The sequence below is a fragment of the Bison bison genome, unplaced genomic scaffold (assembly GCF_000754665.1).
Source record: "Bison bison bison isolate TAMUID 2011002044 unplaced genomic scaffold, Bison_UMD1.0 scf7180017864236, whole genome shotgun sequence".
NCBI classification, from domain to species: domain Eukaryota; kingdom Metazoa; phylum Chordata; class Mammalia; order Artiodactyla; family Bovidae; genus Bison; species Bison bison.
Window position 1 is genome coordinate 7,155,742 of NW_011494808.1, and position 18,347 is coordinate 7,174,088.

At 43.5% G+C, this 18,347-nt stretch overlaps 1 protein-coding gene across 6 annotated transcripts in view; it reads left to right on the forward strand.

Moving 5' to 3' along the window:
• Positions 1-18,347, forward strand: part of THRB (thyroid hormone receptor, beta) — a 438,543-nt gene that overhangs the window by 73,682 nt on the left and 346,514 nt on the right. The window contains exon 1 of one of the 6 annotated variants that reach the window (XM_010846431.1): positions 12,068-13,458. The exons of the other annotated variants lie outside the window; for them this stretch is intronic. The gene's annotated coding sequence lies outside the window, so the exon portion shown is untranslated. Of the gene's footprint in view, positions 1-12,067; positions 13,459-18,347 lie in introns of those variants that run through there. 6 annotated transcript variants of the gene reach the window in all.

The following is an 18,347-nucleotide window of genomic DNA, read 5'->3' on the forward strand; positions in this document are numbered from 1 at the left end:
GTGTCGCTCTGCTATTTTCCTTATAATTATTTACATGTTATAACATGTATGTAGGCTGTGAAACTTAATCATGAAGTAAGACTTCCATGCCCAATTTAAGGAGTCGAACATCACAGTATGGTTGCTGTTGAATATATATAGAATGTTCCTTGCTCTTCCTAAATCTTGCTTCCTTCCACTGAGATATACTTTATAAGTATAATATTTATCATTAGGAACTTTTTAAAGTTTTATGATGTGTGTTTATCTCCCTAAATAATAAATATCTTAAATTTGTGCTTGTCTGTCGGCTTTGTAAAAATAGTAGCGTGCTGTATCTAATTTCCTGTAACTTGCTTTTTTGTTCACAATTGTATTCCTAAGTTTTATCTACCTACTCCTTAAGGCTGGGATTTGCTCACTTACCCCTGCTGTATAGTATTCTGTTGGGTGAACATACCACCGTATTTGTCCTTCTGTGGATGGACCCTGGGGTTATTTCCTGTTTGAGGAGTTCATTTCCAGTGATTTGCTGATATAAACAACCCTGCTATGTGAATTTTCTTGCACACGTCTCTAGGTGCACATGAGTGAGGGTATCCCTAGGAGCAGAATTGCTGGGTCAGAGAGCAAATGCATTTTTTACTAATTCGAAATTATTTTTCAAAGAGATTGAACCTGTTGACACTCCCCCTAGGTTGTGTTAGAGTTTTGTTGCCCCGTGTGCTTGACAGTACTTGGTAAGGTGTACTCTTGCATTTTACCACCTAAAGTGTATCTGATCATGGCCTCAGAAGGCACTGTCTTTCTAAGGAGGGTGAATGTCTTTTCATACTTATTTACCACTGATGCTTCCTTTTGTGAAATGCTCATTTCATCCCTCCATTTGGCTTTTAGTTCATAAGTGTGTGTGTGTGTATAATGTGGTCAGATATATTAATCTCTTCTTTTATGCCAAGTGATTTTTAAATTTTGCTTAATAAATCCTTCCATCCATATTCTTCATTGTTTCTAAATATTTCTTCTTCATTTTACCTTCGTATTTTAAGTTTACAGTGCATCCTGGAATGGATTTTTCTCTTCGATGGCATGAGATAGGGATTCAATTTCATTTTTTTTATATGAAAAACAGTTATACTAGTGTGATTTCCCCCCTTCGTCTTCAGTGCTAAGGATTTCGTGAATTAAAATGTTGATTCCGTGGGACTTCTTTTGGTCTTTCCTGTTTCGTTGGACGGTCGGCTTCTGTGTCAACACCTCATCCTTCTCTCCTCGCCCCCTTTGGTTGTCCATTCTTCTGCCTTCCTCGAAGGACCTTGGATCTTTCATTCTGTAATTCACTACGTCGAAGGTCAGCCAGTTTCTTAGGAGTGTCCCGACAGATGCCTTGGTGGATCGATAACAAAATGAACAGGGCTATCTCTTGCCCATGGTGATTTCCTGTCATAGCACAGACCAGTAGGTTATCAAGTCCCCATTGCACCCAGGGTGACCATGGAAAACGGGAGGAAGGGGAGCAAGAATATGTTCTGTCACTCCTTCTCTAAGATTGCACTTGACTTTCTTTCTCATAGTTGCCACCAGATCACTCTGTTGACTTAATTTGTTTCTTCTATACAGCCGTCATCCAAGGCTGCCCTAACTCAGCACCATGCAACTTCCTATTTACACTTTATATTAAATGAAGAACTCAAAAAAATAAAAATAAATGCAGAACTCTATATTGTGCTCTCTAAATTTTATCTGACTTTTCATCAGATCATCTTATATACATGATTATGTTATCTCCACTATTCATAACCATTCAATGATGGTAATCCACTCTGTCTTCATCCAAATCAATACAGTTTTTTCACAGGAAAAAGCTCAGTAGCTCAGTTGACATTAATGAATTAACTAACAGTTGTTCAATTCATGTATTCATTCTTTGCCATTCAGGTCATATTCTACTATCTCACCCCAGGATACCTTATAAGACTTTGTCAAGCATCTTGCTAAAATAGGTCTATGATGCCATTGGTATGTTTGTGATTATTCAGTTGCTAAGTTGTGTCCAACTCATTGCAACCCCATGGACTGCAGCATGCCAGGCTCCCTCCACTATCTCCTGGGAGTTTATGTCCATTGAGTTGGTGATGCTGCCTAATCTTCTTATCCTCTGCCACTGCCTTCTCCTCCCACCTTCAACCTTGCCCAGCATCAGGGTCATTTCCAGTGAATCCACTCTTCGCATCAGGTGGCCAAAGTGTTGGAGCGTCAGCTTCAGCATCAGTCCTTCCAATGAATATTCAGGGTTGATTTCCTTTAGGACTGATTGGTTTCATTTCCTTGCAGTCCAAAGGACTCTTGAGAGTCTTCTCCAGCACCACAATTCAAAAGTATCAATTCTTCAGCGCTCAGCCTTCTTTATGATTCAACTCTCACATCCATACATGACTACTAGAAAAACAATAGCATTGACTGTATGAACTTTTGTGGGCAAAATGTCTCTAGGCTTACCATAGCCTTCCTCCAAGGAGGAAGCATCTTTAAATTGCATGACTGCAGTCACAATCCACAGTGATTTTGGAGCCCAAGAAAATTAAATCTATCACTGCTTCCACTTTTTCTCCATCTGTTTGCCATGAAGTGATGAGACCGGATGCCATGATCTTAGTTTTTGGAATGTTGAGTTTCAAGCCAGCTTTTTCACTCTCCCCTTTTCATGCTCATCAAGAGGCTCTTTAGTTCCTCTTCACTTTCTGCCATTAGAGTGGTATATCATCTGCATATCTGAGGTTGTTGATATCGGTATACCTTGATATAAATGCACATAAAATATAATTTGATGTATTTGTTGTATCATATTGTCAAATAGCATGTATCATGTATCATATATGTGTTTATGTCATATGTCATATGTCCTGTATCATTTATTTGTTTATGTCTCCTCTCAAACCCATGGCTACTCTTTATTGATTACCTCGTTTACTTTCTTTCAATAGTATTCGTAAACCACGAACTTACATATAACTTCTGGAAATGTAGGTTTGCCTACAGTTGTGGGAGATAATGGGATGCCGTTATTTCCCACAGCCCCATATCTCCCCTTGCTGCCCTCAGATCCCTTTTTCAATAATCAAGACAAAATTTACTTTCCTGATCTGCAACAACAAGGAAAACTTTGTGTGCTGTTGGCTTGTTTCTCTCCATTACTTCTGAGGACCTGATGCATCTGAGCCTGGAAACCTCAACACAATTAGGTACTCACTTTCAATCTTCTCATTTTTCCAGTCTACTGCTAACATTAACGGGCTTCCTTGGCAGCTCAGACAGTAAAGAATCTGCCTGCAATGCAGGAGACCCAGGTTTGATTCTTGGGTCGGGAAGATCCCCTGGAGAAGGGAATGGCTACTCACACCAGTATTCTCGCCTGGGAAATCCCATGGACAGAGGAGCCTGGCGGGCTATTGTCCACAGGGTCACAAAAAATCAGACATGACTGAGTGACTAACACTTTCACTAACATTAACCATTTCAGATCTCTTCTTTACAGTTTGAAGACCATTCTTCCTGATGAAAATTACAAAAGCCACAAGGAGAGGGACTGTCTTCCTTCCTCCTTGTCATATGCTAACATTGCACCATCTGCTCAAGCCAGGGGTCTAGCCCTTCCTGTTCTTCTTGCCCTGAACATAATCAAAATGCATTTTTACTTACTCAGCGTTTTCTCAGCAAGCTTCAGTTCATCCTTGACTTTAGCTTTATTGATGTCATTCGGACATGTGACCGTGCTGCCAACAAGCAAATTATGCTCGGAGAAGTGGGGGAAAAAAGCTTGTCCAGACTTAGTGAAGCTGAACCTCAAACAAACACCAATATTGTTGGTGAATCTGGTAATTATTTCTGCTGAGAGCTTGTTCCCAAAGGGGGACTGGGGACTAAGAGATGGGTTTGATTACTTGAGATCGAGACACCCATCCACTCTATATGTGATGCGGCTACCATATGGCAAAGAACATTCTTTGCAATATCTGTGGGATGTCTCTGAAATAACAGCTGTGTCTAAGAATAGCAATACTGTCCATTGTGTTGATTTTCAGTAGCCATTGCCAAGCACATAGTAGTCCTCAACAGAATTTTATTGGCAAAATGAGAACAATACAAATAGGAGGAGAGGAAAGAAAGATTATTTCCTTCAAGTCACCTGATGGACTAAAATTGATAATGTGGATTTAATTTCTTTTATTACCTTTGGACTGACCTGACATTTTTCACTGTAAGATTCTGGCCACTTTGATCCATAGGGAAACATTAGTGGTGAAAACATGGAATCTGCTTCTTGGAAAATTCTCTGCTTCAACAGATTAGAGACATACAAGCTAGAGGGAATATGCAAATCTTCCTTGTTTGAATGGAAAGGAAAGGAAGCAATAGAAAGAATTAATGGAAATTTTCAAATCTGGGTCTCTTTCTGATATTTTTGATAAAAGCCTCTGGGAGTGAGTCAAGAAGAAAGAAGACTGACAAAGTCTTCTGGGCTAGAGATATTTTAATACTAATGATGCAAGTTCAAAGCATCCCAAAACAACTAATATTTTCTCTTGAATATCAGTAATTCAAACTGTTTACTGAGAGTACTCAGTTAACCCTCTGTGTTAAGTTTGCAGAAAAGTGTGTATATGTGTAGACGTATGGGAGAGAGAATCATTTTTCTTTTCCTAGGGTTCCATGTATTCCAGAGCTTTGCAAAACTTAGCTTGTTTAACAACTCCTGGTTCCATGTGTAATAATCTCTAAGTTTGTTCAAATCCTTTTGGCAGAAATGATAGATTACTAATCAGTCCCCTGCATATTTATATTGATTCTATATCTCACTGGGCTTCCCTGATAGCTCAGTTGGTAAAGAATCCGCCTGCAAAGTAGGAGACCCCGGTTTCATTCCTGGGTTGGGACGATCTCCTGGAGAAGGAATAGGCTACCCACTCCAGTATTCTTGGGCTTCCCTTATGGCTCAGCTGGTAAAGAATCTGCCTGCAATGCGGGAGACAGTCCCTGGGGTGGGAAGATCTGCTGGAGAAGGGAAAGGCTAACTCACTCCAGTATTCTGGCCTGGAGAATTCCATGGACTGTATAGGTCCATGGAGTCCCACAGAGTCGGACACGACTGAGCAACTTTCACTTCACTGTATCTCACTGTTCATACTTGCTTGAACATTCATTTAAACAGAGACCCTTTTTTGGTTAAAAACAAACAAAAAAAGTACTCAATGATGTGAACTATGTTAACCGGTGACTAGCTGGAAGGAAGAGGTTTTCCTCAGTCACAGATCCAACTTCAGTGCAGGGTTTGCTATTTTTAATCACAGAACTTTGAAGCATAATTCAGTTAAAGAGGGAGGAAGTTGTCAGGGGAGGGTAGCTAAAAGTTCATGCTAAATTTGCTTAGAACCAGATTGCGTTCATTAATATTTATACATCTCTGGTTGGGAAGGGCAATTATGCTCCTTTAAAAACATTGGGTATTCATTTTCCACGTATTGCGCGGCCTTCTGATCGGGGAAGGTGGGTTTTCATTGTACGATCAATGGAGATACAGATGGGAACCATCTGGCGCCTCATCCCTCGTCTGTCAAAGCCTTGTCTTGTCTCTCACATGTCAATGATGAATGGAAGGATTTCAATCTCAAGCTGAACAATGCAGCTTGAATCCCTCAGCTAGCCAAGGGGTTTTTTGGCAAGCGCTGATGGGCTTAATATTTTAAAGAAACCAGCAATCATTTTAATTCATTAGTTGAGGCCTGTTGTTCTCGGCAGTGTCTTTGATTTGTATTTTGGGCATTGGCTTTGTTTTTGACTCACAAGCGTATTCCATATGGGTGTAGCTTCTTTTATACGGTGCGACTCATGGGGACAGAAGTGGGAATTTTATCCGATAAAATGACCAAAATGCTGAGAGTTTCTTTGAATCATCTTCTGTATTATGATTCATATTATGAGTTACCAAAAATCTCCTTGTTAGCTGAGAGCATAAATCAGAGAACACAGAATTTAATTAACCCAACTACAGACAATGCGTCTAAAAATCCATGTCTCTGCTCTGCCTTGAGGTAGGAAACTTGGTGCCTACCTGTCTGAGAGCGCCTTGGGTCCACGCTCTTGTGGCTGTCTGTCTGTGAGTTCTGGGCTGGAAGCAAAGTGACCAACCCACATGGTTAGCTTTGACAGTCATAATCCAGCTAATAAAAAACAGGTTGGTTTTCCTGCATTCCACGTTGAGAAGAAAGAGGTGAATCACAGAAAAGCAAGTTGATGCTAGAGCCTTATTCAGAAACTCATTTCCAGGGTACATCCTGGGTTTGGTAGAGACTCAGCCCAGCTTATTCTGCCTGCCAAGACTGTGGTGGCCTTTGCAGCAGTTACAAGCCTACCCCTGACATGTGTCGGGGCTCTGGTTAAGACAGCATGTAACAGGCAGGTTCTGTCATTGAACTGGAATGATGGTTGTGTTAATATGTAGTGCTTACTACTTGCCAGGCCCCGTTCTACAGTGCTATATAGACTTTCATTCATTTAATCCTTGTTACCACTCCAATAGGTAAATTCTATTATTATCCTCATTTGACAGATAAACTGAAGACCAAAGAGATTAAGATCTAGAGATTGTCATACTGAGTGAAGCAAGTTAGACACAGACAAATATCATCCGATATTACTTATATGTGGGATGTTAAAAAAGGGGGGGTACAAACAAATTTATCTACAAAACAGAAGTGGAGTCACAAATATAGAAAATAAACTTACGGTTACCTGGTGGGAAAGGGAGGAAGGGCTGAATTAGGAGATGGGAGCTGACATTTACACACTATTATATATGGAATAGATAGCCACTAAGGCCCTACTGTACAGCACAGGGAACTCTATACCGTCCTCTGTAATGGCCTATATGGGAGGACAGTCTGAAAAAGAGTGGATGTACGAATGTGTGTAACTGATTCCCAGGTGGAGCAGTGGTAAAGACTCTTCCTGCCAGTGCAGAAGACGCAGGAGGCATGGGTTCAATTCCTGGGTCGGGAAGATCTCCTGGAACAGGAAATGGCAACCCACTCCAGTATTGTTGCCTGGAAAATTCCATTGACAGAAGAGCTACAGTCTGTGGGGTCACAAAGAGTTGGGCACGACTGAGCGACTAAGCACATAACTGATCACTGTGCTGCACCCTGCAAGCTAACACAACATCGTAAATCAACTATATTCCAATAAAAGCTAAAGAACTTGCCCAAGCTCCATAGCTTTTAAATGGCAGCATGGGGATTCCAGTCCAGATAACCAGGCTCTGAAATCTGTGTGCTTATCCTGCAAACTGTCTCTCATAGTCACCGTGGGAGATAAAGGTCATTCTTGTTATTTCTGTTTTAAAGGTGAGGAGACTAAAGTATGTCCTTAGTCTACAATTTTTATATAAATTGTAGCTATGGAGCCAGGACTCAGACTTTCTGAATCCCATTCTTTTCATACAATGGAGAATTCAGAACAATCACCATGAGGCCCCACAGGATGATCATCAGAGAAGGACTGTATTTGTTCAGTGGAGTACAGGCCTGGGAAAAGGAAATATACTGATTCTATACAGATTTACAGTAACGTAACTTGACCAAATGATTCGAGTTTGCTTCTGACGAACATGGAACTGGAATGAACTCCTGCTGATGCCACTCAATTGAGTGTTTACTCTATTTTTCTTGCCTCTAAGTATTGATGCAAGAAATCCTTAGTATGCAAAAGACTTTTTCAATTCAACAGGAAGAAAATGGAATAGTCAGATTTTTTAAAGAATGGATAAAGAATGAAAATAAATACAAGTGAGCTATAAATTTTTATAATGAAGAAAATAATTAACTTCATTAAAGAACAATAGGAGCTCATCCTGTTACTAAAGTGACACAGATTAAATAAAGCTTTGATATATAGTATCACACACCATGGTGTGAGGGGCTTCCCAGGTGGCTCAGTGGTAAAGCATCTGCCTGCCAATGCAGGAGATGCAGGTTCTATCCTTGGGTCAGGAAGATCCCCTGGAGGAGAAAGTGGAAACCTACTCCAGTATTCTTGCCTGGACAATCCCATGAACAGAGGAGCCTGGTGGGCTGGTCCATGGGGTCACACACAGTCGGCACAACTGAGCACGTGTGACCACGCATGGTGCAAGGGAACTGGTTCTTTCTTCCACTATAAAGAAAGGACAGTTTGTCAGTGTGTATCAATACCTTTAAAGGGTACACACACTTTGACCTATGAATATCACATCTAGGGACTGATGCCAAGAATGCCATCGTGAATGTGAACAAAAACTTCTTTAGTAATCAAAGAAAACATTATCTGTAAAAGCAAAAATCTGAAACAACCACTGAAGATTCAATAAAATATATTTGGGATATTCCTATGATGGAAAAGGGGCTTTCCAGGTGTCACAGTGATAAAGAATCGACCTGCCTATGCAGGAGACTTGGGTTTGATCCCTGGGTCAGAAAGATCCCCTGGAGGAGGAAATGGCAACCCAGTCCAGTATTCTTGCCTGGAGAATCCCATGGATAGAGGAGCCTGGAGGGCTACAGTCCATGGGGTCGCAAAGAGTCAGACACAGCTGAGCCACTGGGCAGAACAGCATGATGGAGAAAAGGCAGCTTTAAATATGTCTAAAAATATTCAGTAATACAGTAGGATATAAAGGATGTGTTAAGTGACAAAGCAGGTTAAGAAGGTTATAAAACAATGTGTATAAGACAGTCCTTTATGTGAAAAGCAAATTGATATCAAAATAATAATGTTATTTCAAAGTAGTAGTGTATTTTTATTCTTTATGCTTTTCCTTTGTGTTAAAACAAAAAATGAATTAGAAATTAGAAAAGAAATAGTACTTTTGATTTGTTAAAAATTTTGCTACCAAATTTTTATAATCCTGTAAAAAAACATTACTTTAATGAGTGTAAGAAGGGCTTCTAGATTTATGAACATTTAATGAGGTTTGAGGCACAGTGAAGGGACAGAGAATCAGTTGGCCCTTTTAATTTGTATCATAGCACAGCAGTTCTCCTGAGGTCTACTTTCTGATCCAGGAGGTGTGGACAGGGGCCAAAAATGTGCATTTCTAAGAAGTACCCCAAAGCCTGAACTATTTCAACCATGTTCTCAGTCATAGCTGGACGTCAGAATCCCTTAGGGAGCATTTAAAAAAAAAGCCCAGAACAATTAGGTCAAACCTCTGGGTCTTGGATTGGAAGAACTCCAAGTGCTTCTAGCAGTTGGCTGGAGCTGAGACCCACTGCTGCCACCACGCTTCCAAGCCACCATGCTAATCCTGTATTGCAGAAATTAAAATGCTGAAGCCCTCTGTCTTCAATTAACCGAACTATACATACTTTGAATATCCTCAGTCACCAAGCACGTAGTTTTAGTAGAATGAGTCTCCACTGACAGGCTTAATGTATCCCTGGAAAGCATTTTACAAAATGTCTCTGTTTAAAAATGTTGTCTTCTGCTGGATTAGGGTAGAGAATTTTCCTCCGAGAACCATTTGTGGTGAAGTAAATAAAAGTTTTCTTGCAGTAGGCCATATATAGCTGGGTGTTCATTCTTTTTTAAAAATTATCTTATATCAGAGTATAGTTAATCTACAACGATGTGTTAGTTTCAGGGGCTGCTCCGTTATATAGCACTGTGACGTACCTCTTTGTGAAGGCTGGGCTAAGGCGCTATTAAATGTCTCCCTTACACTCAAAGCGAGAGTCCGACACGTGGTTGACATTGATACTTGGAGGTCAGCAACGGGTGGCTGAAGTGTCTGAATAGGCTCCACCCCCAGTATGTTGGATTCCAAATGTGTCTTGTGGGCTAAATTCTTGGGGACACAGAATTTACATCCGCATGGAAATAATGGTTGTTGAGCCACCGTTTTCAAAACTCACAATGGAATCAGGCGAACTGGCAGCAGAGCAGGTTCTTCTCATCCACCCTCCCTTTCTTCACTTCCTGAGAGCTCTCACATCTACAGCAGGAGACCCTCCCCGGCTATGTCGCTTACTGCTCTATAACAAACCACCCTGCAGCTCGGTGGCTCCAGAGAACAGGGGCTTGCCATTTCTCACAGTTCTGTGAGGCAGACTTCAAGCAGGGTTGGCCAGGCAGTTCTTTTGCTCCATTTGGCATTGGTTGGGGGTCACTCACTCAGCCTGTTTAGCCTGTGGCTGGGCTGGGCTGGAAGCTCCAAGAAGCTTTTACTCAACTCTGGCTGAGCTGGTGTTTCTCCTGAGGCCTTGCCACACAAGCTGGGATGGGTGTTCTCACAGTGGGTGGTGGACGGGACTCAGAATTCTCCCATGGGAGCGGGCTTCCAAGAAGGAAGAAGTAGAAGCTTCCAGTCCTCTTAGGTCTTGGGCTAAGAAATCCAAGGAGAAGGGGGTGGAAGAGGAGGAGATGGTTAGGTAGCATCACTGACTCAGTGGACATGAGTTTGAGCAAACTCCGGGAGATGGTAGAGAACAGGGAAGCCTGGTGTGCTGCAGTCCATGGGGTGGCAAAGAGTTGGACAGGACTTAGGACTGAGCAATAACGAGAAGTCCTGGGACCCAGCGCATCTCTTCTTCCACATTCTACTGGGCAAAATAAGTTACAAGGCTGCCCCAAGTGTCAAACGGAAGAGAATGGCATCCTGCCTTCAGCGGGGGAATGGCTCATGCTCTCAGGGAGGAGAGCGTTAGTGGCCATCTCTGCAGACTGTCCCCTGAACCACCCCTTCCCTGGTGCATTCTGGAAGGGGTTGAGATGTGAGGTCTTAACTCTTCCAAGTAGGACCCACCAGCATGGGCATGTCCCAGAAGTTCAAGGGCAGCCAGAGATGCAAAAATTCCTCTGCAGCAGCTAAAAGAATAGTGAATTCATGCCTATCCATCTTGCAGTTCCTGTTTTGTCATAAAAGAGCGGGAAATCTAAGTTTGCATCTGGGAAGGAGATGCAGGAGAGTAGCCATTTCGGGGTTGGTTTCTGTTGCCTCGGAAACCCCAGTAACAGTGAAGTAAACAGAAGTTTGTTTCTCCTGTAAAGTTTGAAGGTCGGCCCTGCAGGGCTGGCGTAGCTTCCTTAAGCCCACTGCTCTAGCCCAAAACAAAATTGGAAAAATGGCAACTCTTGCATAACTCCCGCTCAGATCAATTCCGTATCCTTAATTCAGATGTCCTAATTCCTCACGCATGGATCTTTGACTCTGAGCAATTGTCCGTCCATGCCACCAAGTTTCCTAAATGTCCACTTTTTATGGAAATAATACTAACATAGTGTACAGGCTTTGTGAACAATTGCAGATAGAATTTCAAGCTTTACAAAATTTGCCAAGCTCCCCAAAGATACCTAAATGTTAAATGAGTGATTACCACCAGGTTGCATTTCCCTTTTTTATGAAAACCACATGAAATTGTTGTTATAATCACGGTCAGTTGAAGCAGTGAGACATTGTACTCAGGAGGAGAAGAGACAGACTCATCAGTGCTGCTTTGACTGTATTTTTATTGACGGGGCAGAAGGAGCACCGGACGAGGAATCGGATAAGGAGAGGATCAGAGAAGCACACGTCTTCAGGAAAATCACTACATTTTTTAAATCTTATTTTTATTTTTTTAACACCAAGAACATTTTGTTTTGTGGCCAATTAACAATGTTGTGCTAGTCTGAGGTGGACAGTGAAGAGACTCAGACATACATACACATGTATCCATTCTCTCCCAAACTCCCCTCCCATCCAGGCTGCTGCATAACACTGAGCAGAGTTCCCTATGCTATCCAGTAGGTCCTTGTTGGTTATCCATTTTAAACACAGCACTGTGCACATGACGTTCCTAAAGTCCTTAACGATGCCCCCACCCCCACCGCCCCGGCAACCATGAGTTCATTTTCTACCTCTGTGAGTCTCTCTCTGTTTTGTAAGTTTGTTTCCTTTTAGATTCCACATATAAAGGATGCCATATGATATTTCTCCTTCTCTGTCTGACTTACTGCACTCTGTATGACTATCTCTAGATCCATCCATGTTGCGCAAATGGCCTTATTTCCTTCTTTTTAGCGGGTGAGGAATATTCCATTGTATACACGTGCCGCATCTTTATCCATTCCTTCGTCAATGGGCATGTAGATGGTTCCATGCCTTGGCCACTGTAAACAGTGCTTCAATAAACATTGGGAGCATGTATCTCTTCAGGCCATGTTTCTCTCGGGATACACACCCTGGAGTGGGATTGCAGGGTCATTCGGTAGCTCTGTTTTTAGCTTAAGGACCCTCCATACTGTGGCTGCACCATGTACATTCCCCTGGTGCAGGAGGGGTCCCTTCTTGCCACACCTCTCCAGCATTTGTTGTTTGTGGATTTTTTGATGAGATCCATTCTGACCGGTGTGAGGTGTTATCTCCCTGTAGTTTTGATTTGCATTTCTCTAATAATTAGCGGGGAAATCACTAAATTTTATTTAAAAAGAGAGTCTTGGGATCTATCAAATGGGGACGGTAACCCGTGGTCTGTAGACACTGGGTAGGAAAGGAGGCATCAAATGCAAAAATAGTGGAAAGCGATGCACCGTATCATTGCCACAAGCGTCAGACAGTTTGCTTTCTTTGATTTGTGAATAGCGTCGGCATCCCTGTGTTGTCGGTATACTTCATTCTGAGTGCTCCAGTAAAACCAGTGAGAATGTGGACTCTGCCCGTTTTGCAGCCTTTTTACTCTTCAGCACGGGTGCTGTGGCTGGGCTCTGAGTGGCACCTCCGGGGGGAATTGTGACTATGACTCCACTGGAGTCACAAAGCCTGAAGACGTGGGAGAGGTTCAAAGGAAAGAAAGCCTTGGTGACAACGGCCGACCTGTGCGTCCTCAGGGCTGGGCTGGGTGGGCGCCCTCCCCAGCTCCCACCTCATCCGTCCCTCACCTGGGCCCTCCACGGCCCACGCATCATTAGGCCCGTTCCCAGCAGAGGAACCAGCCTTAGAGAGATGGGTGACGTAAGAGCAAAGTACTGGAGCCAGATTTAAGTCCCATAAACTCCTGAGCCCGTGTGCACTCCCCGTGCCCACCGGGGATCCCAGGACCAGCTCTCCAAGACCAGGGAGTGGACGAGAGAAGACCCAGCGCAGAGAGGGTCTGGTACCCAGACTGACAGTGCAGGCCTGGGACCTGGGCCAGCGCTCACGCCCCGCTCAGAAGGGCCCCACGCTCCGCCTACCCCTCTGCTGGCGCTCTCTCAAAATTCCTAATAATTTTTGGACACGTGACTCTCCTTTTCATGTTCTACCAAACCTCATGAAGGTAGCCAGACCTGGGAGACACTTGGGAGAGAGAAAGGCTGGAGAGACTAGCCTACCTTTTTTCTCCAAGGTGACATAGATGAAGCGAAGGAAAAGGAGAGAAACATTAATACCTATGGGAACGGACTGTGTGCCGGGCACCCATCCAGTCACTGGTAAGCCTGCTAATCACTTTCACCTCCAGAACATTTCTCAGAGGTAAATAAGTTCTTCCTGTCATAGATAAGGAATCAGATTCTCAGGGAGATGAAATCATTTGCATAAGATTCTGCCTCTGGGAGGAGCTGGGGTTCCAGGGCAGGTGTGTCTGAAGTCACAGCTCTCCATGCTGTTGAGAATAAAAACAAACAAACAAAAACCTTCTCAACGGTTTGTTATTATGAGGTGACTTTCCACCTCTGCAGGAATAAACTATGATTAAAGTGTACAATAACGTAGAATCATTATCTGTAAAACTTACCAACTTATTTCTGGTTGAGCCTGACCTAATGAAAGATTCTCAAAGATAGAAGCAGTGATAGGTAAACATGATCAAGATATGATGTCTGGAATGACTAGAGGTGGAACTAGGCAGTGTTATTTTTAGAAGCTCATTGCATCAGGATTCTTAAATCTATGAATAGCAGTCAACTAGGAGTCCAGGGACCTGAATTCTACTCTTGGCTCTCAGCAAGCATGCTTGGGTAAGTCATTTGACTTCTCAGAGTCTCAACGATGAACTGAAGGAGGCAGCTCTTACAACTATGATCAAAAAGCTTCCGTGGTAATCAGAACGTGGAATTCTTTTTTTATGCCCAGGGCAGGAAGCTCTAATGGGCTTTTCATTTGGGGGAGGGGGGAGGTACTTAAGCAAGTGGGAGGAGGGAGAAGAGAGAGGAGGAAGGACCTTCCCCCAGTGCACTGGGGCTCCCCGAGCATGCTGGCTGTCTCACCCTGTCCATGGGCTGCGGTCTCTGTTTCCAGGAGCTTTCTGGGGTTGCCTGATGACGCCGAGCCTGCCTTCAGGCTAGGAGAGGCGGGTGCAGTGTGTTTGTCAGCGGGGAGATGGGAGGAGCTCTAAATTCGCCTCCTGCTTCTCAATCGTGATTTGACTCTTCTGCTTTCTGCTCCGATGCCCTGTGGTCCAGACTTGACGGCCACGTCCTAGGAAGTGCCCTGCAACTGACTAGGGGAATGGCTTCACAGACATGGATCTCGCTCAGCGGACAGAGTGCTGTGTTGATAAACGGTGTCTGCCGTGGACCCTGGATGTGTGGAGGATTGCACTCAGGTCCCATCTGTTAGCTACTGACCATCCCTAGTGGAACGTAGACTTTAAAGCAGTATTTGTTAGATGACCGAGCAAGCATTTCAGTGTTAACTTTGTTGTATCTATGAGAGAAGTGTAGTCCCAGAAGTTGGCTAAGAAGATTCTTGAAAATTTAGGGCATTGCTCTATGGAAGTAAATACATGGAGTTTCTCTTGATTTCTCAGGGTGTGGGTCACAAAATATTTGTATCAGACTTGCCTAATGAGCGTGCTTAAAGTACAGATTACTGGGCTCCATCTAAGACTTCCTAAGTCAAATTCTTTGGAGGATAAGACCCAGGGATCTGCCTTTTCACAAGGGTCCTCTGTGATGTTGTGTGTGGGGGTGCTGAAGTTAGAGAATCATTGCAATGCAAAATTGGACAACTTTTTTAACTGGCAGTATTTTCTTTTTTGGTTCTACCGTGTGACTTGCAGGGTCTTAGTTCCCCTGACCAGGGACTGAACCCAGGCCCCCTGCAGTGGAAGCACAGAGTCCTAACCACTGGGCTGCCTGGGAAGTCTCTAAACTGGCAGTAGTTTCCTTCAGCATATTATCGTGTCAGCTAAGAAGCCACTTTGTAAAATGTGCTGTGAAGAGAATTACAAATACACAGTTTAAGTAAATTCTTCAGTATTCGGTGGAGGGAGGGAATCTAAATACATAAAACTTAAAGACAAGGAATGCCATTTTGAAAAGTTTCATAGTTGTAGCTTAACCAAGTAACAACTCTAGATAAGGTCTTTTTATGAAAAAGAGGACTCTTTTCATTTGCGTATCTTTGATGTGTCTGAGGGTGGGGGGTATGGGGGGACAGAGCTGTGTGTTGGGGGGATGTGAGTGTGTGTCCACACAGACGTGCAGACTGTGAGAAGGGAGCGGGGTGCAGAAGGCCACACACAGGCTGAAGGGCAGCACCGACTCTAAGAACAGCCGGCTCCTGGGAGACAGTCAGACAAGTGGACAAGGGTGAGAACAGGGAAGCAAAGGGAAGGGTGGGACGAGCAGTGCAAGCCTTGAGAACACTCACTGGCCCTCCAGCGCGACGGCAGACAGCGTGAGTGTGAGTCTGCCCCGGCCACTCGCCCAGCCCTGTGGTCGTGGGTGAGTTACTCAGTCCCTCTGGGTCCCCCTTTCTGCATTTGTGAAGCGGAACGAAGACAGAACCGACATCCTCAGTGGCACGAGTGCTGGGGGAGTTACAAGGAAAGCAGCAGGAGACAGTGAACTGTGATGGACACTCAGGCTCACCCACAGGGGACAGGCCGGAGCTAACACGACTCTCTCTTTTGAAGGGCAGCTCACTAACATTGCTGTTTTTAAAATTAATTTTTTTGGCATGTAGTTGATTTACAATGTTCTGTTCACTCCAGACGTACAGCGAAGTGAATCAGCTGTGTGTACACATATATCCCCTCTGTTCTGGATTTCTCTTCCATGTAGGTCATCACGGAGCACTGAGCAGAGTCCCTGGCTGTGCAGCGGGTCCACATCAGCTACCTCTTCCACCCAGAGGATCAGCAGTGTGTGTGTGCCAATCCCAACCTCCCAGTTCACCCCACCGCCACTTCCTCCCTTGGTGTCCATACGTCTGTTCTCTATACCTGTGTCTCTATCTCGCTTTGTAAAGAAGGTCATCTGTAATTCCACATATATCTGTTAATATACAACTTTTTTTTTTTTTCCTGTCTCTCACTCACTTCACTCTAATGTAACAAGAGGTCCAGGTAACACTGGTAATAAGGTGCATTACTGGAAAAAATCCTGAGTTGGAGGAACTCAACTTTTTAGCTCAGCGGGTAAAGAATCCACCAGCAGTGCAGGAAACACAGGTTCAATTCCTGGGTTGGGAAGATCCTCTGGCGAAGGGATAGAGCGACATGGGTTCGATCCTTGGGTGGGGAAGATTCCCTGGAGGAGGGCATGGCAACCCACTCTGGTATTCTTGCCTCAAGAATCCCATGGACAGAGGAGTCTGGTGAACTACAGATCATGGGGTTGCAAGGAGTCGAATGTGGATGAAGCAATTTAGCACACAGGCATGCAGGATATCGTCTCCATGCTGCAAGTCTGTTCAGCGTGCAAACATCCTAAAAAAGCTAGTCTGCAGCCAGGCAAGCCGTATCTCTTCTTATAAGACCTGCAGAAACTTGAAAGACCCATACAGAGCTGTCCTCCAAGAATGCCGTGAAGAACACTTTGCTCTTGATCACATTTGAGTCTTTTGTTAATAGGTTTCAGCAGATGTCATTCTATTTTAGATATGCTTATTGGCAAACAGTTTTGTCAGAAATCAGTCTTTCTACTAACATGAATTCCATGTATAAAGGGCATTGATAGCACAAGACTCATGGAAATCTTTACTTTAACTTATTTCCCTGCAAATACAATGCATCTGTACCCAGAATACAACTAATGGGGTGACTATTCCATTTTTGTCCTTGATACTAATACTTTAGTATCAGAGATTCCATGACTGCTACACGATTGAGTATTCTCAAAGACAGAATTCAAAGCTGATTTCTCTAGATACGTGGAAGCACACCCTGAAACAGCAATGTTTCTTGTTTCTGTGCTTGTTTTCTTTTTTTACATTAGGTAATGTAGCTTTGCTTAGATAACCAAGGAAAAGGTTTTATTTATTTAACATTTTCTTGGTCTGAATTATCACACAAGTACTCTAACCTTCTTTCCTGTTGTCAAGCTTCTAAGACACAGATACGTGCTGTTTATTCAGCATACTTGGAAAGACACAGGAGAAAGGATACCAAGTAAGTTCTCACTGTTAACTTTGGACTTCCTGTCACATTGACTTTGTCAAAGTAAACTTGACATACTTAGGCTGGGAGTGATTATTTAACTGTCTTTTAAATCAAGATAAAGAATTTGCAGGCAGCTTTTTCTTCCTGGAAACATAGATTTTATAACGATGCATGTTCATGGCTGTATTATTTTGCTTCATTTTTACAACATCATCATTGAATTCTCCCAGCGCTGATGGCTGGGCAGGGGTGCTGGAATTCAGTGTTTCTTTTTGCTGTTCAAGTGCATTACTGCTTCCTGCCATAAGAGATGTCCCTGAAAAGGCAGATGCACCCTAGGGATCCGGGACCAGTGTGGCTTCGTGTGCTTCTTCCACTCGAGGTCAGTTCTGAGTCCCCGTTGTTGGTGTTCGTCGCTCAGTCGTGTCCGACTCTTTGCGACCCCGTGGACGGCAGCACGCCAGGCCTCCCTGTCCATCCCCAGCTCCCAGAGCTTGCTCAAACTCATGTGCATTGAGTTGGTGATGCCATCCAACCATCTCATCCTCTGTCGTCACCTTCTCCTCCCACCTTCAATCTTTCCCAGCATCAGGATCTTTTCCAGTGAGTCAGTTCTTCTCATCAGGTGGCCAAAGTATTGGAGTTTCAGCTTCAGCATCAGTCCTTCCAATGAACACTCAGGACTGATTTCCTTTAGGATGGACTGGTTGGATCTCCTTGCAGTCCAAGGGACTCTGAAGAGTCTTCTCCAACACCACAGTTCAAAAGCGTCAATTCTTTGGCATTCAGCTTTCTTTATAGTTCAACTCTCACATCCATACATGACTACTGGAAAAATGATAGCTTTGACTAGATGGATCTTTGTTAGCAAAGTAATGTGTCTGCTTTTTAACATGCTGTCTAGCTTGGTCATAGCTTTTCTTCCAAGGATCAAGCGTCTTTTAATTTCATGGCTGCAATCACCATCTGCAGTGATTTTGGAGCCCCCAAAAA